The sequence below is a fragment of the Mastacembelus armatus genome, chromosome 11 (assembly GCF_900324485.2).
Source record: "Mastacembelus armatus chromosome 11, fMasArm1.2, whole genome shotgun sequence".
NCBI classification, from domain to species: domain Eukaryota; kingdom Metazoa; phylum Chordata; class Actinopteri; order Synbranchiformes; family Mastacembelidae; genus Mastacembelus; species Mastacembelus armatus.
This window is the reverse complement of record NC_046643.1, coordinates 3,846,643-3,867,880: the sequence shown is the minus strand read 5'-3', so window position 1 is coordinate 3,867,880 and position 21,238 is coordinate 3,846,643. Positions and strand designations below refer to the sequence as shown.

The following is a 21,238-nucleotide window of genomic DNA, read 5'->3' as shown; positions in this document are numbered from 1 at the left end:
AATTAAAAGAGGTGGAAAAAAGGAAAATGAGGACCTGCACAAATTTAATACTAATTCATTACTACTCCTTTAAAGATATGGGTAATGTGGCATTCAAAGACCACTTGAAGGCAAAAAATCAAAAAAAAAAACGAATTCAATGTGCAGTGCCGAGAGAAACTTTTCTGACTTTTAATTACTTTATCGTTCTCATTTTCTCTATCATTTCTGGAATTTTTGTGTGAACAAGAGAAAGGGAAGGGAGATAGTGCAGGAGCTATACGGTTAAAGAGGAAATGAATCGGGGTGGAAGAGATGTATTGTTGAGATGTGGACTTCTCTCAGTCTCTGTTAGGGCTTTCAGCCACATTTGTAAGTGCCTAGGTCAGCGGTCCCAGGATGAGCGTGTGTGTACGTGTGTGTAAGTGTGTAAAACAGATAACACAATTCCAATTCATTATCCACCAGTTTGGGGAAATAAACTCTCCTTTCTCACAGTGCCATCACAGTGTAAGGCTTCACCTTTTCTGATGGTTGGGGAGCTATAAACCCAACACTGAAGAATACTGAAGAGCAAACTGAAAACATCTTCACCAGTCCCCCTGTCTCATTCAATCTAAACTGTACAGAAAAAAATTGCACAGCTCAAATTTATCTGAGCTTTTGCTGAAATGAAAACAGAGCCTTAATTGGTTTCAAGAGTTCTCGACCATCCATACAATACACTGAGACTGTGTGCCAACCCACAGTTTTTCTCATTGAGATTTGGTAGTTTTTTTTCTCAGCATCTCTTTGAGGCCTTTGTTCTCCTTGTGGAGCACAGTGTCTGCAGTAAAGCAAACCTCTATGCTTATTTAAGCCGAGGGTGGTTCTCAAGGTCACAACCTTCTATTCGTTGTTTCACTCTGGCCTGAAGTAAAATGTGCACAGCACAGAAACTATGATACAACTGAGCCTCCAGCTGTACACAAAACATTGCACTAGTGTGGGCAGGCCAATCAAAGTCCTTCATTCTTCTCTGTGGGAGTTGCAGCTCCTGGTTAAAGACAGCAGCCTGGAACAGCACATCCTGAAGTCTGGATTAGGACTGCCAAGTGTAGATATCCTTGCTTTCTCTCTCTCTTCTTCCAGTGGCTGCTTCCGGAGAGCATGTCAGTTCATCTCAGCATAAAGACATGCCAGGGGAAAGCTAAAACAACACCCATCATTGCTGAAGCACAGCATAGAAACCATAAGGTACCCATGGGTGTACCTTGCAGCTTCGCTTCAAGTGGTCAACAGCCTCACAGTTGCTTGACTTTAACAGGCACTGTGGGAAATGGGTGGTAATTCAAAGACAAGCAGGCAAACAAGTGCAAAGTCAGAAAGCAGAAGTAACTGCCACGACATCACAAGACTGCATGCAACTTCTGCATTTGGAAAAAAAAGACTTGTCAAGATTCATCTACAAAATACACTAAATAATTTAAATAAGAAATATTCCATGTTAGTGATTTTGGATCACTTTAAAGAAAATATTGTTACAGTATCTGTATATATATTTAAGTTTTTAATAAAAGTTTTCAATGGCCTGCTAAAGTATCTGTGGGCATACTCCCAAATCTGCTGTTCTCTTCTTAACAGAATTATTTTAGGTTTTTAATATGAAAGGAAGTAATGAGATTTACTGACATGAACCAGCACCCCTGTGCCAATCCTTTTTTCCATCTAACAGCATATCCATAGTTTCTGCTTGTCTATGACATGCATCTATTCATACTACTGTCTGCCAGCAAATAGAGCTCATTTATTGTTGTACCTGCCGAAAGGAAAGAGAACTATGTGTGTGTACACTAGACAGACACTAAAACTGTGACTTGACCTTGATACTTGTCATTTGTGTGATTAATATTTCCACTGTACAGAAAATGACTCAATTTGTGCTGAATATATCTCTCCAAGAGTGATGATTACTCTCTCCATTCTGAATTTACACATTTGTGATCATTCATAAATGCCATCAAAGAGATGTTTTTAAAGGGAACATGTCTGAGCTGCTTGCTGGTTTTTTATATGCACATAACATATGTGAAGGAAGTGCTGAGTATCATTAACAGTACCTTATATGTAACTCAAATATCTACAAAGGGGAGAGGAGAAAAGTAGCGAAGAGAGAAACGTAACCTAATAGCAGATGGCATGACATGACTTCTGTGAAGACTTACATTAAGATGATTTAATCATGTGAACAGTTAAACATGAAATATTAAGTTTACATTAGCAGCGAAGAGTATGAGGTTCAAATTAAAATATGCAGAAAAAAACAGGAGAGCAGTTCATGTAAATGAAATTCCTGGCCACTATTTGAATACTTACAAGAAACTCAGTTCAGAAGCTTAAAAGGTCACCAATCAGGCAAAGCAAAGCTAACACTTCCACAGTGCTTCAACAGGTTTAAAAGAAAGCCAAATGATGTCTTTGCTTCCCCAGACAGAGATTTCACATTTGTATGCGTGTGACTCAGAGTGAAAATATTTTCCTTCTGACATCGTCACCAGCCTCCAATCCGGGCCCTTATTTCCCAGGACGCTTCAGCTTCTTCAAATACCGAGCAGAGTATAGAGGATGTTTAGCAGCAGCATTTCAAATTTTAATCCTACAAACTTTCAATTTCACCGTAGCTGAGAAGAGAAAAAAAAGAGCTCTAGTGAGAATGAAAGAAAAAGTGATAGCGACAAGCATTCATCAGTGGGCAGCAGGCAAGAAGACGATGAAGAAGGGAGCAGAAGAAGCCAATTACGCACGCTGGGGCTGCCTGTTCCGTGTCCGATAACCCTCCTGTGTCATCCCACTGTGTCTATGGGAATTTCATCTGCCACTTGGAGGGGAAAGACAGCCGCCACACAGACAACAACACAACAACCTGCAGCCAAAGGGAGCCATGAGCAAGAGACAGAGACAAGAATTAAAAGCCAGGCAACTGCAGGGGCAACTGATACGTAACACATGGTCTGAAAGGAAATGGAGTAGTGGGGAAATAAAACACACTGAGGGATTTATCACACACAGCATCAGGAAGGAGGAGTGGAAAGGAAAATGCTACAGACATTAAAAATCAGGGCTACACATATTGATTTTGTTATGCATTTGCCAATACAGCTCTTCTTTGTTTTGCTTATATAATCCATTTCTATAATGACATATAGGCCTGTTGTATGCCACTTGCAGCATTTGTAATTTCCTCTAGACTCCTGTTCTGAGCAGGATAACATTTATAGAGGTTCAGTATAGCACAAAATGTCAGCTGACAGGCACAATCCAAAATCTGCATTAAACTTCATAAATTTACAGTCAATAAAAAATGAAAAAGCTTGACTTCTGTCTTCAGAATAAAATAACAAAATATATCACGTCTGATACTAATGTATTTTTGGACAGAGTACATACTGCAGTTTTCACCCTGTTTGCTGCTTTAGACAAAAAGGGGGAGATGAGGAGAGAGGGAGCAGGATTTCTCAGCTCAATTATATTAACAGCTTCATAGTAATTAAAACCCTGACATGCTGAGTATTTACCTCAATAAATCATTCCCACATTTTGGTGGCAGTACATGTAATGTCTCTTTGATTCGCTGCTCCTGCAGAGCACTTAGGCATACAAAGTACCGGACTACCATCACTCAACGTGCACTGCAGCAGTGTAATGTCATCCACTGACGCACTGCACTTTCGAGTCAAATACACACAGTAATGCATAAATGGAGGAGGATCTAGTGGCCCCTGTAGCTTTGTGCCAATCAAGAACCGTGAAGTTGGACAACAAATGGGCTACCAATTTTATTCACCAAGCTGCATGTTTGCTTGCTTTATTTAAGCATGTACAAAACATGGTGTCTATGTTTAGAATTTTTTGTTAGGTATAATTTACAGGTGTGGTTAATGTTGGTACCCTTGCATCTCAGTGAAACAATACTCAGTTATTTCTGAACAGCGTTAAAATTAAAAGCTGTTCAGTCCTGCAAATGTGCTGGCTTTGGTTTGCCATAAAATAAAACAAAGAAGCTGTGAAAAGAGCTGAATTTTTGCTTCTGAATAAAACTGGGCTACCCTCAGAAGCCTTGATGAATAAGTGGATTGTAGTGATATTTCAAACAGACTATTGTCTTCAACTGGTAACACGACTGTCTTTAATATTTGGTGATTCAACCTATTTAAATCTTTGTGCTGCTTGTTGTGCACCACACTAAACATGAAAGAAGAGAGTTGTCTCAGAAAGAAGGAAGAAACTAACTGCCAACTACTGCTACTCTACTGGTCAAGGTGAAATCACATCTGCTCTATGTTCACAGATAAAAAAACTATAGCTTATCAAGGTGTTCAGGATGGAAACACTGTGTCCAGTGTCAGTGATCTCTGTTTCACTCACAGCTCATGGCTTCTCCAACAGAACAAACACCCAAAACATCTGAAAGCAGAGGATGGATGAGAGGAAAACACATCTGAGTGCCCTGGAAAGGCTGCTACAAAATATTAATTAAATAAGGGTTCCCAATATTTTTGCCAATGCCATTATCATTTGTTACATCATTTAAAATGGCATGTTATATCAAAAAACAAATACAATGTGTCTGTTCAATGTAGATGGTACCTTGGCTTCCTTAAGTTAGCCACAATACCATTGTTCTAGGGAATCAGTTCTAGGAACTACCCCACTGAGAAATGGACCCCAAGACCTATAGACTTAAGGGCCCTCTTTCTGTTGCATTCACACCACAGTAGGAACACTGAAGTAACATAAGTCGGCTGACGGTTGGCATAGCAACATCACTTCTGCACAACATTTAACAACAAGTAAATAGTTTCACATTTCACATTGATCCATCAAGATCCCTCTGAATTTTGTGTGATTTTTTTAACATGTAAAAATACATTAATTAAAATATCTTTTAAAAATATCGGTTCCTGGTACTGAAAAGTACCTACTCCATAGTGCCTATAGATTGTAATTTCACAGTAACAGCAGCTTAAGCATGAAAGTCTGATAACATAAGGTCTAGAAATATTTTTAGTACCTGCCAGCACTGCAGAACAATAATTTCTGATGGTGTAATTAATTTAATCAACAACCTAGCTTCCTAACTAATGTACAGTGGGTACGGAAAGTATTCAGACCCCTTTACATTTTTCACTCTTTGTGTCATTGCAGCCATTTGCCAAAATCAAAAAAGTTCATTTTATTTCTCATTAATGTACACTCAGCACCCCATCTTGACAGAAAAAAAACAGAAATGTAGACATTTTTGCAAATTTATTAAAAAAGAAAAACTGAAATATCACATGGTCATAAGTATTCAGACCCTTTGCAGTGACACTCATATTTAACTCACATGCTGTCCATTTCTTCTGATCCTCCTTGAGATGGTTCTGCTCCTTCATTGGAGTCCAGCTGTGTTTAATTAAACTGATTGGACTTGATTAGGAAAGGCACACACCTGTCTATATAAGACCTTACAGCTCACAGTGCATGTCAGAGCAAATGAGAATCATGAGGTCGAAGGAACTGCCCAAGGAGCTCAGAGACAGAATTGTGGCAAGGCACAGATCTGGCCAAGGTTACAAAAGAATTTCTGCAGCACTCAAGGTTCCTAAGAGCACAGTGGCCTCCATAATCCTCAAATGGAAAAAGTTTGGGACGACCAGAACTCTTCCTAGATCTGGCCGTCCAGCCAAACTGAGCAATCGTGGGAGAAGAGCCTTGGTGAGAGAGGTAAAGAAGAACCCAAAGATCACTGTGGCTGAGCTCCAGAGATGCAGTAGGGAGATGGGAGAAAGTTCCACAAAGTCAACTATCACTGCAGCCCTCCCCCAGTCGTGGCTTTATGGCAGAGTGGCCCGACGGAAGCCTCTCCTCAGTGCAAGACACATGAAAGCCTGCATAGAGTTTGCCAAAAAACACATGAAGGACTCCCAGACTATGAGAAATAAGATTCTCTGGTCTGATGAGACCAAGATTGAACTTTTTGGCGTTAATTCTAAGCGGTATGTGTGGAGAAAACCAGGCACTGCTCATCACCTGCCCAATACAATCCCTACAGTGAAACATGGTGGTGGGAGCATCATGTTGTGGGGGTGTTTTTCAGCTGCAGGGACAGGACGACTGGTTGCAATTGAAGGAAAGATGAATGCGGCCAAGTACAGAGATATCCTGGAAGAAAACCTCTTCCAGAGTGCTCAGGACCTCAGACTGGGCCGAAGGTTCACCTTTCAACAGGACAATGACCCTAAGCACACAGCTAAAATAACAAAGGAGTGGCTTCGGAACAACTCTGTGACCGTTCTTGACTGGCCCAGCCAGAGCCCTGACCTAAATCCAATTGAGCATCTCTGGAGAGACCTGAAAATGGCTGTCCACCAACGTTCACCATCCAACCTGACAGAACTGGAGAGGATCTGCAAGGAAGAATGGCAGAGGATCCCCAAATCCAGGTGTGAAAAACTTGTTGCATCATTCCCAAGAAGACTCATGGCTGTACTAGCTCAAAAGGGTGCTTCTACTCAATACTGAGCACAGGGTCTGAATACTTATGACCATGTGATATTTCAGTTTTTCTTTTGTAATAAATTTACAAAAATGTCTACATTTCTGTTTTTTTCTGTCAAGATGGGGTGCTGAGTGTACATTAATGAGAAATAAAATGAACTTTTTTGATTTTGGCAAATGGCTGCAATGACACAAAGAGTGAAAAATTTAAAGGGGTCTGAATACTTTCCGTACCCACTGTAGCTAGTGGCTCTGTTTGCTAATGGTCTGATGGTACCGACAGCACAAAAAAGAACTGATTATCTTCTGGTAAAACAATCCCAGTTATATCATGTAACATCACCTGACAGAATGTATAACTACATTTACTGTCTACAGCTGGCAATAGCAAATTCAAGAACTGACAAATGAAATGGAAGAATTTCAAATAGGATAGAGGACAATTCATCTTCTATACCCACTTATTCCTAACCAGGGTCCGAGGGATCTGCTGGAGCCTATCCCAGCTCTCTTTGGGTGAAAGGCAGGGGTCCACCCTGGACAGGTCACCAGTCCATCACAGGGCCACATAGAGACAAACAACCTCACACACTCACACTCACTCCTATGGGCAATTTAGAGTCACCAATCAACCTGACATACATGTTTTTGGACTGTGGGAGGAAACCAGAGTACCTGGAGAAAACCCACACAAGCACAGGGAGAACATGCAAACTCCACACAGAACGGCCCCTGCTGGGTTTCAAACCAGGAACCTTGTTGCTGTGAGGCAACAGTGCTAACCACTAATCCACCATGCTGCCAAGATTGAAGACGATTTTCAGTAATTTCAATGACCCTGTAAAAACAAACAAAATATTTAAAATATTATGTTTACTATTCCACAGACATGAGATATCACAGAAACTCACGTCATTAAACATGACGTTGTGACTTCTTGCATGAGACATTATAAAGGCACTCATGTTGTTGCCATAATTGTACAAGCTGGGTTTGTTTTTCTATATTCCTCTGGGCTCAGGTTGTGTTGTTTTGTGTTATGTTTCTGTTCCCTGGCACGTTTGTAAGCTGTAAAATTACAAGTTTCTTACAGTTCCCGGTCTGTTTGCTCTCATTGGCTATTGTGGGTATTCTGTTGGGGGCAGCCAGATTGGGAATCATATATATATATAGGTGTTGTGAAGGCAGTGTGAGCCAGGCATGCCCACTGGATGCCAAAGACCAGAATGGAACATACAAAGTGTTCACATGAGCCAGAGACAAGGAAACACTCACAGGCTCATCATCAGATACCGGAGGCACATTAAGTAAACTGTTGGATGTATCACCCAAAGCGGGGAGACAGAGGAAATGGAGCTTCAATGAAACGAAGCTATGAAGCTGCCAGAGGCGGGCTGGGTCACATGGTGTCAAAGCAGCTGGATCAACTGAGTCAGGGTTAAGTAAAATACATCTGTTTAATTAGCAAAGTATGAACATGAACATCACACGTTCCCCTTTCAGACACTGCTGCTTCACCATCTTAAGAGGGTCTGTCGTTGGCTATTAGTCCATGTGCAATGTCACAAAAATCATATTAGTACTGGTAAAACATGACTTTTACTTTGCTTTAGATATCATAGCACCTCAGTGCAAGTGAGGTACTAAAGTATAATGTGTTACAAACACACAGGACATGGAACACCACTGATCCATGACAATTACACGGACTTACTGTACACCAAATATCCATCCATCATCTACTGCTTATCCTGGAACATCCAGGGTCATGGGAGGGCTGAAGCCAATCCCAGCTGACATTGGGTGAGAGCCGGCAGAATAAACGCTCACTCAAATTCACGCATATGGGCAACATAGAGTTACTAACTAGAAACTAAAGGGTGCAAAAACACAGGTTGGAAAATATAGACCTGCAGTGTGATGCTTGCAAGCACAAATATGAAATTCATGCACAGATGAAAGACGAGCTGCTTGTATGTTTATAATAATATTACACTCAAACTAGACGCAAGCTTCACATTTGAACTCGCAAGTGGGATATTTGCGTGCGCAAACTGGTAAATTATGAAGTTTCATATTTTTCAACCTGTTTTTGTGCCCCCTAGTATTGACATTGATGTGATGCCATAAACCTTTATGTGTTTGGACTGTGGGAGGAAACCAGAATACCCAGAGAAAACCCACATGGACATGAGGGGAATATGAAACCTCCACACAGAAGGCCCCAGGGTCGAACAGGATCGTATGTGACAGCTATGCCAAAAATACTACTGCAATTACACTCAGTGGGTTGTCTCACCAGATTCCAACTTCTACTTGTAACAGCTTACAGCTAGTTGATTTCTGCTGGGACAGAATTCTTAGTCTTAAAGACATTAGTTGTGCTGAATTTGACAATGTTTGTGGGGCCAGAGGTCAAAAACGCTGCGGTCTCAGGCAGGTGCTACTTAAAAGAGTCAAGGAGTTGAAAAAGTTCTTTGAAGGATTTTGGATTTCAGTCAAACTGTAGATTCCTGTCTGTTCTTACTCAGCACAGAGCTCCAGAGGTTTTGATCTGGCTGGAAAATATCACTTATTGTGCATTATTTAAATGGTCATTAGTCTCCCAAGCCTCATCCTTCCTCCACACGGCTCTAGGCTTTCATTATAACATCAGTTATCAAGCCTATTATATGCAAATGACTCATCCTAACTCTGGAGCCTATAATATATTTCAATTACACTGACTGTAAGATGTTTGCAGCAAGGGGATATGGAAATATTTCCTAAAGATAGCCTGCCAGCACCAAAGGGATGGGAGAAGAGAAGGAACTGGAAAGGAGATGAAGACAGGAAATGCGGAGGGACATACAGAGGATAAGAGAAACAGATATTAGGAACCACAGAAAGAAAAAAGCTGGAAAAGGAGGGAGATGAGAAAGCATAATCATTAGGATTTCAGGGAGAAACAGAGGTCAGCCTCAGTGGACAGGTGTCTAGTACAGCTAAGAAATAAAACTATAATAGACACTAATATAACCCCAATTGCTCTAGCAGGACCATTTCAACAGTAATCTTCGTAGTGTAACATAACTAAAAATGAATGAATAGTTATGCATACTACATCATTATTAAGCACATTATATTTATGTAAAAATATAATAATAAAATAATAATAATCCATTTATTATTATTATTCCAAGTGGAAAAAAAAACAGTAGTGATGGAACGGGTGGGCAGGATTATACCATCATTAATGTATGAGCCTATAAATAATATCTATATTATACAAACTAATACTGGTCATAGTCCTCACTCAAAACTGTTGCCTTAATGCCAAATAGACCTCTATTTGCATTTATATTGTATATTTACTCCAGAACAATGTTACCATAAATACACCTGATACAGAAAGTGAAAACATCTCTGTGGGGCACAACCAAACACCTGCTTTGAGATTCCTGTTTATGTCGCATATCAATGATGAACAAAAGCTATAAAGATTATTCAAATGCACATGTACTTTTATTTTAAACTATTATTAGCCTGTAGAGGTGTTTTTAATGACAGCTTTTTAGAATGGTACTCTTATGTGTCTGTGAATGTTACAACATGTAGATTGGTGTGTGAGAAAGCCACTAAAGCAGTCTGAGAAGAATGTCAGCAGGGAATGTGAGCAGCCTTATAATATTCAGTTGTAGTAAGAGAGACTTGAACTAGAGGCCATTTTGGAGCAATGGGACCTGTTTATAGGAAGAGTCACTGGCGGTGCAACGTGCTGTTAATACCAGGTATTAAAGGCTCAAGCAAACATTGAAGGTAAAGCCAATAAATAATGCAAATCCACTCTAAATACCTTTCCCAAACTGGAGAGAGCTTAGGGAGGGCGCTACAACTGACCCCCTTGTTATTAAGGGACTCAAGAACCATATTTGCAAAATGAAGACAAGGAGTGGGTTTTAGGCTCAAAGTCATTTTGGAGGCCCTTAACTCAGGGACAACTACTTGTCAACTGCTGTTATTGCTGTAGACTTGTGTTTTGATTGCAAACTTTTGTACACAATATTTAATACATCTGAAAAAAACTTTCTTTCATTTAGTACATTATACAGAAGCTAGGCTTCATTTACTTTATATCTACCTGCAATGTTAAAATATAAACTCATTTGGAACATTACCACCATGGCCTTAAATGCCATGAAATCACAAGTAGCCTATTGATGTCACATAAAAATGGTAATGTCACAGTCACACACTAAATTTCCCACAATTCCTTCCCAATCTCCTACTTTAACTCCACCCACAGACCTACTGGTTACAGTGCTGGCAGGATATGGAATAGCCACACTGCTTACAATAAAACTGATGTAGGCAGAGATTTGAGTGTCTGAACTGCAACAACATCATGGTGAGTAAAAGATTCCATACCATTCCTGCAGAACAGATGGCCCAGATGTCACCACCCCGACCCTAAACATCGTGATTAGCTCTTTTTTGCTGCAATCCAAGTTGCCAGAATGATGTTTTTACTCTTTCCGGGAAAAACCTGTGATTCCTCCTATAATTTGGCTACTTTAATCCAAAGTCAATATGTGCCATTTACCAAGAACTCCAACTTACTTTCACTACATTACGTTCCCATTGTTAGTATAAATGTGGTAGCAATATAATTAACTTTAAACGCAAAATTTTTTCTTAGATTTTTGGTTTATTTTGCTAATTGTAATTATTAATTAAAATTGCAAGATTGCTGTTGATGATTTAGAAGAGTGACAATATATGAGACTGATCTGAATACTCCACAGTGATCCTTTTTATTACCTTTTACTGATGATGCATGAAAGTCTTAGTTATTGCAAAGCGTTAACTTAATTTTCATTTTGACATGCAGTATTATTGACTGTAGTTGCTTACGGCAACATATTAAATTGCCTGCACAGCACCATTATATCAGTAAATGTGAATTGTGTCAGCCATGGTTGGGACCCAAATATACATTCTCTATCAATAATCCATATTTCAAATTGACATAAAACCTTTGTCATATGACAGCCTCTCTAGAAACCTAACCTATGCTTCAGTGCATGGTAGCAACAAAAAGGACGCCTGGGTCCAGTATAACAGGGCAAGTCAGACCAGTGAGAGCTCCCACACACAGTCACAGGTAATCCCCCCACAGCCAATCAAATGAGCCCTGTCACTAAAACATTTCTGTCTCACTTGCTCTAATGGCACGGCCAGCTTCACACCGGCCTCTATTTACAGAGCCTGTCATGTCATGTTAATTACAGAAGGACAGTCACATTATTATCATTCTGGCTTCTGAGATACAGCACTAATCTGTAGCTGTGATAAAAAGATGGGCATCTTAATTTAAAATGCCAACCCATGTCTGTGATTGAGCACAACATGGTGCTGTATGGAAAGTGCTGTTAGGAGTTGTCAGAGTCTAGACAGAACTGTCAAAAGTGTACAGATGTAAAGCATTTATTTAGGATTTCTACTAAAATGAGCCCCTGTTATTCTGGCATTACAGTGCGTTCTTTTCCATTAGCTGTATATGTTAAGAAAAGATGGTGCACTTGGGGAGAAATATTCAAATGCTAATAATTCCTTTGTCAAAGCTCACAAATGATTACTTTCTCTTCACACGTTTTAATCTATTTCAAGAATGCAGTTATATTATGACATGTACCACTGAAAAATCTTGCCTATTGACTCAGCTGATTATAGTGGTCAGCAGTAGACAATAGTGAATCAGATGAAGCCTGTCTAATCACAACTCTGACTAGCTGCATAATAACCCAATCAACATGTGCTGTCATAATTCCTAAAACATGCATCACACGTTTGCTGTTGATTCATGAGGACAAAGATACGCATTTACTTCTTCACGACAGTTGATGCACAGTGTGTGGTGCTCAGTGTTGAGCCTTTGGAGGAGGCAGGACTTTAACATGGCTCCGTTATTATCAGTCTTCTGCTGGTGTAAAGTGCAATTTCACTGCTTGTCCTGAAACTTTATCATTCAATGTGCCACAAGAGGATAAGAAAGTAGCAGGCAGGTAAAAGTTCCACATGGAAAATTCTTGCCACCTTGATAAAAAAAAGTTCCATTGCCTTCAGCCTATCACTTTTGAATCTCCTCTTCAGTAAAGACACATCTGGTGTCCTCACAACATATCACCTTTTCATCTTCAGTATATACTTTTTCATCCTCTTTTCATTTCTCCAGTCTGTTTATAGTCTGCTTGTGGTATTTAGAGAGCTCAGTCAGTCTCACCCAAGATATGCACACAGATGGTTTATGCCCTCCCCTTAATGTTCCCCTGAGTCTGATGAAAGAAAGTGAATTTCCAACCTCAGAGGAACCAACAATTTTAAGTGTCACTACTTTGGGAAGAGAAAAAGAGCTCAGAGTCTTTGTATTACTCTGAACAGCAACATTTTCTATTCTGCTGCTGTCTGACACAGAGGCCAAATGAAATCTGATGTAACACCCTGTTCATAAAAGCTGAAGTTGCTGCTATAAATACAATGAAATGTTCTTTCAAAATAGTGGCTACAAACTTGTATTGACTAATTAAAGAATAAATAAAACTAGGTGTAAAAGTACTACTAGAGTCACTGCCTGCATTAAGTTCAAGACACCAAACCAAGAACCAATTAGCATCAGTCAAAACAGCTGATTATCTTTATCACCATATCTGGCTGTCTAAGCCAATGTAGGTCTAGCCCATAGCAAGGCTTGCTTTGAAGAGTCCTAGTTGTTTTCCCCACATTGGCTCTACCTAGGCTCCATCTTAGTGACTTAATTTTCTAATTGCTGCCTCAGATTATAGAAAGTGGTATGCAAATAGGCCAATCATTAATGACGACATCAGCAAGAATCCTCCAGGCTAAATGTTAAAATATTATTCATTCAGCATTCGCCTTCCAGAATGATCCATATCACAAATTTCTGGCCAGGTTTGCTTATTAACATAATGGTCAAAAAGGAATAACTCAATTCTAAAAGTAATCCGTGTTGTAAATTTTTTTTAGAAAAGTTGTTTTTGCCTTTCTTTTCTTGATAAAACAAATGATAAATAATTAACTGGTGGGTGATTTTTTTTTAACTTTGTGTAGAGCCAGGCTGCTTTTTATTCCTGCTCCTAGTTTTTTTTTCTTTCACAGATTTGACATAACCATGACAGCGTTATATATTCATTCATTCATTCATTTTCTATACCTGCTTATGCCTTAACCAGGGTCACAGGGATCTGCTGGAGCCTATCCCAGCTCTCTCTGGGTGAAAGGCAGGGGTCCACCCTGGACAGGTCACCAGTCCATCACAGGGCCACATAGAGACAAACAACCTCACACACTCACACTCACTCCTATGGGCAATTTAGAGTCACCAATCAACCTGACATACATGTTTTTGGACTGTGGGAGGAAACCAGAGTACCTGGAGAAAACCCACACAAGCACAGGGAGAACATGCAAACTCCACACAGAAAGGCTCCTGATGGGTTTCAAACCAGGAACCTTCTTGCTGTGAGGCAACAGTGCTAACCACTAATCCACCACGCTGTCCGTGTTATCTATTCTTTGCGACTAATTTTGGAACAAAGCATATATCAACAAATGTCAAATTAGTAGAGAAACTACTAGAAACTACTTTGGTTATTCCTGCTGGGTTCTAGCAAAAGACTGGGGTCATAAACCTATCCAATGTTATGCTGACAAACTGAACTACAATCACCCCAGTACACCCATCCATCCACCTTCATCTACTCCCAGAAAGGTTGTATAGTGCTACAACGACATCACACTGCTTTTTCCTTTGCTCCTGACTGTCAAGAGCCATAATTCATAAATGGTGCTTTTCAGGTCTATGCAAAAATAGCTCCTGTAGGCATTTGAACGAACGATCAAAGCAGTTGTTTTTATGGTTAGTCCACGCTCATAAATGCTTAAGAAAATTTATGGTACATATGGTATGTTATGGTACCACTGTTCATGAATAGGCCATTCAGCAGTACATAGACCTACTGTGTCTTAACTACAACAGACTCAGCTGACAAATTAACATGAATTGTGTTAATGTGCCATTTTAAATACAAAGAGTCATTCCGCCTCCTTTCGTTAGTTTCTGTAATCTGTGCCCTGGATCACCAAAGCTAGCAATGTTCTGGAGTAATCCCAGCAGAGTGGGGACAGGCAAAAGTGCAGGGGGTGCAGACATGAAACCATACATGGTTTAAGGTTCTTCTCAGCAAATAAGCCCTATGTTCTAACCCCAAAAGGGAAGTTTGAAGGGAGAAGAGACTGCTTTGCTTCCACTTCAGTGAGTTTTGTGCATTTCTGGAGTCGTGCTGCAATAGCATTCATAGCTCAAAGGTGATTTATGCTGAACCAAGGCAGCCATTAATGATGACTTTTCTGTGAGCCACATGATATTTGCATTCTGTCTGTATGAAATGGCAAGGCTGTGTGTTCGAATAAATCTAAAAGCACCATCATCCGTTTGTATGGATGATGGTGCTTCTGCTGCTCTTTTTAAATGTGAACAGGTTTATTCTCCTCAGCAGTACAATATATGTTCTCACCTACGTTTAAAACTAACTGCATATGAAAATAAATAAACAGCCTTTACATATTTGCCTCAAAGTTAATATGTACATACTGATGTATGTGCAAAAATACCAACACTCAATTAATGCACTGGCCTTTAAAAGTTTTTTCAAGTGATTGATAATTACCATCATTTTCCAGATTGGCCTCTCTTATGAAGTTCATGTAGTGCAGTAGGGTGTGTTTCATTTTGATTTACAGGTGTGACTAAATGTTCTCGATTGTCCAGACAAAAGGGGCCCATTATACATTTTGGTATTAAACTCAGACCAGCTCTTAACTGTGTGGGCTTGACTTAACTGTGATTAAATTTACAACAACACTTTTTATTTAGTTTTTCAGCCACAAATATAATATGAATGAATAAAAATGGAAAAAGGAAACATGTTATCTTAGTTGTTTAGCCAAACAGGCACTCTTAATTGTTTGAGGAATTAGCTATTAGCAGTGGCTGTTTGCACTGTGCCCATGAATGTTAGTGTGATGCTGAAGAAAACAGAAAAATGTGATGATACTCAGAGCTAATGTTATCCTTGGAAAGCATTTGTCACACTCGGTCTAATAAGATGTGCATGGAGGCCGCATGTTTAGATGTGACTGGGTAATGACTTCAAAAGGAAGGTGTTTGACCCAAATTGGTGCAATCAGACACCAGCATTTTTCAGTAACCTTAATTGCATTCATTGCAGCTGGTCCTGCTGCAACTGCTGACTATGTTGGTGAGTGAGTCAAATCAGTGAGACGAACTACAGTAACTGACAACTGGTTGTTTTTGGAACACTGGCATGTACCCTTTTACCATATGTGTCTCACTCAGCTCCTGGATGAGAACCTCGTCAAAACTTCTGATCTAGTCCAGTCTTTCTGAATGTTACAGGTCTCAAATGAGCCCTGTAGAAATAATGACTTAAATTTAACCATTTTTGAGGTGTCCTCTGTGGATTCAATTTAATTTACATCCAATAAAATCACCTTCAAGGGCCTTTGAATCTGCTTCAGCACAAACTAGTTTAATTGAGCTATCAAAAGAATAGAAACACTGTCCTAAACCAAAATCATGTTTGTTTTCCTACATAGGTCCAGACACTAAGCACTGGCTTTTATATCCTGCACTGGGATACTGACAAGCAGGCTGAAAACACTATCATGAAAAAAATAAACCTGCTGGCCGTAACATGTTCCTTTTTAGATGCAATGTTTCACGTCATTGGTATTCCACTAGCTGCTGGGTACAAATCAATACTATTGAGCTGCTGGTGCCTAATAAACTAAGTTGTTGTCTCAATTGCAGTCTCTTTAGCATTTCTGAAAGAAGACTTTAAAAACATTCTAGCCAAAATGTATATTTTTCATTTGCTTTTGAAAAGATGAACTGGTAACGTTATATTTCCCAAGCAGCATGGTCATATAAAACTTGACAGCAAGTCAATTTCACTACCCTGGATTTCACATCAATGTAGTGTTAGATATAGAAACATTTACAAGGAAGCTTAATAAGCACATTATATTTAAGGATTTTTCATACTATATTCCATAATAATGCTGTACATGTGAATATTGGCCAGTAGAGCTGGACAATATGGCAAAAATCACGATTTTTAATTGATGTTTAAAACTAAAACATTTCGGATCTAATTAAAAGGCTAGTGACAAAAAAGGCAAGAGTAAATGTTTAGTATATGGTCTTGGTACATATGAAAAGGTTTAAAAGTTTACATAAAGTACATTGTCTCAAAGGAACAGAAAAGATTGGAGTTGAGATCATTGTACTGTAGCAAGCTCTACTGGTCCTTCACACAACCTATACATTTTTTTTGTCAGATTCTCATGAGTGGGGTCACTAAACTCTGATAATGGGGTATCACACAGAGATAGATCAAATCTTCATTGCTCACGCAGCATCATCTGAGAGGAACATTCAAGTCATCTGAGCATGTGCTCATCCTGCCTGAAATCAACCCTCTCTAATGGATGAAAAGAAGATGAAAAGCTGCCTTTGTGGCTCTGCTGGTCCCTAAGGAACACCAGGAAGTGTAATCATCAATGACCCATGCTAGACTCCACCATTCCCGGGGAGTTCGTTAACATATCCAGCCTGTCTCAGGGGAGCTGTGCCTAGAACAGCGGAACAAGAACTTGATAACTGCGAATGAATCATGAAATCCCGGACGTCTGCCGGCTCCTTCGACAAAACACCACAATCTACCCGAGCCAGCATCCTATATGGAAGTTGTGTTTTCCTCTCAGATGTGCACTAGTAGGGCTACAGGAGCCTCCCACCTCCTCCCAAAAAACAGACTGCTTCAAATATACATACATGTAAAATGTCAATGCAGATTGAAGGCTGGCCACCTGTGTAGATGCATGACAGACTTAAATAGAAAAGCAGCAAGGGGTTGAGTGTGTGAAAACAAGCAGTCAGTAGATTGATGACTGGAACAGGGTCCAAGATAATAAGATTTTTTGGCATAAATAAACTGAGGAAACCTGGTGAGCATGCAGGCACTGAGTCTTTCAACAGCCATTAAAATTCAGCCACAGCAAAAATGAAGTGTCTTTACACCTTTTTTGAAGGCAAATCACCGAGAGACTAATGTGATTGCTTAGCAGACTGATCTGACTTTACAGCAGATCTGCCATATGCATGGTTAATTATTAGTCAGCTGCTGTTATATTTCTACCAAGGTAATGTTATTTTGAGTATAATTTTTAAAATAATCTAAAATTTCTACAGCTACTCCAGAAGAGCTCAGATAAGTTTAAATTAATTAAATTTAAAATCTAAAATGATTACAGTTGGCAGAAAATAAAAATTATCAGATTGTTTTGATGATTCATTTTTTTCATTGTCATACCTCTCATCAGCAAAAATGCCACACATCCCCAGGGATCAATTTTGCAAATAGGAGAATTTGTTGCTGTTATTTTATTTGCGTCCTGGGCTAATGGTTGAACAAAGGACTGTACATTATTATGACATTTCCCAAATTAAACAATGAACTGATTATTTTACAGAAACCACCATTAGATTAATATATATTGAAATCCATTGAGTAATTAATGTAACTAATTGAGCTTAAACATCCATTTCCTATAAGGCTATAGGTTAGAGAAAATTTCTTGAAGCAAAGGTCCGGAAGATCATAATGTCTAACTAGTTAGTGTGATATATATTTAAGTAGCCTAGTAGTTTTATCAACATCTGCATGTAATCAATACCTGACTGTCAAATCAAATGAATTCAGTACAATTCAAAAACTTTCTGACAATATTTATTGTCATGTAACATACAACTGAACATATATGTATGGCTGTAGATATGTATAATGTTCTCTCATTAACTAAGTTCTCTCTCTTTCTCCGTCTCACTTTACAGTTTCTCTCCCTTTGTTTTCTACATGTATCGCTCTCTTTCTTTTTCTTTGTACTGTCTTTTCATGCAGTGTTGCCAACTCGTCAGTAAGGAAAGTAGCTATTGGCTGTCCTAAAAGTCGCTAGAAGTCGCTGAATGACGTCATCGCGTAATTTGCATAATGTCCATGGCACATGCTGTAATTGTGATGGACGCTTTTGCCAACTTCAGAAATGGAAAGTAAGAGACAATTGTGATTCTTTATAAGAAATAAGGGACAGAATAAGGGACACTCAAAATATTTGTACTGTGCCATATAATGTAGCATGACGGCCTGCAGTTAATAAGTTCTCAGAACTAAATACATTTGCCTTGCTGTAAATGACTGAGGCTGTTTGAGTCAAATGCAGTGATTTATTTTAGACAAAGAACATTTGACCTTTTTTTATTTTATTTTATTTTTTTATTATGCCATGCATCAGTACAGATCACGCACATACATGATCGCACGCGCGATTCATTTGCAGTCGGGACGCGGAGGCGTGAACACTTCCTGCTGTGACTGCAGCTGGGAGGGAGGGACTGCTGCGACAGGACTGGGCCGCCTGTGAAGGCTTTGGGACGGGGGAGGGGCCCGCGGCTGCAGCTGATTTGCCGTCTTACTGCGGCAAATTGAGAAGTGTAAGAATGGTGCAGTACAGACACATCAGAGTCTCCAACAGTCTCCAGTAACACCAGAAAAAGTCGCCAGATTTGTCGCTAGTCGCTTTTAAAAAAAGTGTCGCTAGAGGGGTCTGAATACTCGCTAAATATAGCGACAAAGTCGCTAAGTTGGCAACACTGTTTTCATGTGTAACTTGCCTCTAGCGCTGTTTACACTGTAGAGTCGTAATGTTTACCGCCTGGGATGCACAGACTTGATTGGCTGAGTGGTATCACGTGGGATGGCTCAACTCGCATGCAATTGGTCTGTGCGTTTCCACTACTGTAAAGTCTACAAAAGCTGCGCCGGTGGAAATAGAAGCGCCCCGTTAGGTTTTAAATCACAATCTTCTGTTTTGGCTGTACGTCCGGGTCCGTATGGGGCGGCTTCTGGGTCCACACCCGGACCGCGGTCCGCCTGTTAGTGACCTCTGCTGTAGAGGGTGGCATGAGGTGCGAGCCAATCCCAGCTGATTTCGGGTGCGAGGCAGGGTGCACTCTGGATAAATCACCAATCACAGGACTTACACAAAGAGACACAAACATTCACACCTGTGGGCAATTTAGAGTCACCAACAAACCTGTATGTCTCCAACATTATCACCTCTGCAACTTTTAGAAGACCACGCAACTCAGTTTTAGGTCCAACTAGGCAAAATCCTCTTTATTCTTTGTGGCAAAGAGCATCCCCGATGATTCTTTCATAAGTGAATACCTCTACTGCTCACACTACATTTGGAGGGACTATCATTATGGCAAACACAGCCCTGTTATAAATCATGAGTGAGCTATTAGGGATCACAAATGAAACTCTTGAGATACATTTTACACAAGGGAGGTGGAACCAAATCTGAGCCTAAAACATAATTTGTTCAATTAAATTTCACATTAAAGGGAGTGCTAATATAGTTTGTTCTTACTTTAAGGAGGGTCAACCTCATTCAAAACTATTCAATCATCCTGCCTGAAATTTCTGTCAAAAGATTTTAGACATGGGTTTGGACTTAAGAGAATACTGCACAAACATTCCCAGTGGGTTAGCAGTAAATTTATTTTCATTATGTGTGCCAGTACTTTATTCAAAAAATGTGTCTGTGTTGTGTTTTTGCACCAAAACAGCAAAACCTATGCCTCTGTTTCTAGACTAGATGGCAAATATCCTCAGACACTTGGTTTGTTTTTGCAAAATATTTATTCCCAAGTACCTGCTTTGGGAACATGAATACAGAACTGAGACCGTGGGTTGACTGTCTGGCCACCAGACAGGCTTATTAGCAACTAAACTTTCCTTTGAAAGTGAGATCTTGACGGTTACTCCACTTACAGCTGTTCCCTTGGCAACATTTTCTGTTCCATTAGCAGACATTCCTCAAAAAAATGACTCACAAATCTAATGGCTCTACTTTTGTGTGGTCATATGGCTAAAAGTGGCATTTTCCTGAGGCACAGGTAAGTCTGTATGAGGTTTCTTCCAACCATGTTTTAAGTGTAAATTACTGCCACACTTGGAGCCAGGGTGAAAAGCCAGCTGCCACAAGCTATGTTCAACTTACAACTGACCAGAAACCAAAAAAAAAAACGTTCAAACTTTGCTTGTTTTCACCCCTCCACACACCTGACCAATCACTGATCAGCAGCTCTGCAAAGCTATTGGCAGCCCTCTGGATTCCAGTGTTGGAAAAGTGTGAGGTGAAGGGCGCCCCAGAGGCTGTCCCACCACATCATGATGGGAATTAGGCCCTTGTTTGGCAGCGTAGCTGAGCTTTTGGAAATATGCATTCACAATAATGTACTCCATTACATAATAATTAAACTGTAAGTATATCAAGGTTGTGAGTTTGCAGCTATTAAAAGGAATGAAAAGAACCACAGTGACTGGACATGCTTGGTAATTTTGAAATAAAGCATTTAATGTTTCAGGGTGAAAACACATTTCTGATCTGCTGCTACTTTAAAAACCGTCAGGTGGTCTGTGTATGGTAGTGTTCCCAGAGCCAACAATAAACACAGAGATACAGCATTTAGTTTTTATGGACCACATGGAAGATTTATTAAATTACATTATCATTCATACCTTCCACTGGGCTA

General features: G+C 39.7%; 1 protein-coding gene across 2 annotated transcripts in view; it reads right to left on the bottom strand.

The window, feature by feature from the left end:
- The window catches only part of ptprua (protein tyrosine phosphatase receptor type Ua), a 176,233-nt gene that overhangs the window by 102,058 nt on the left and 52,937 nt on the right, over positions 1-21,238 (bottom strand). The gene's annotated exons all lie outside the window — the stretch shown is intronic.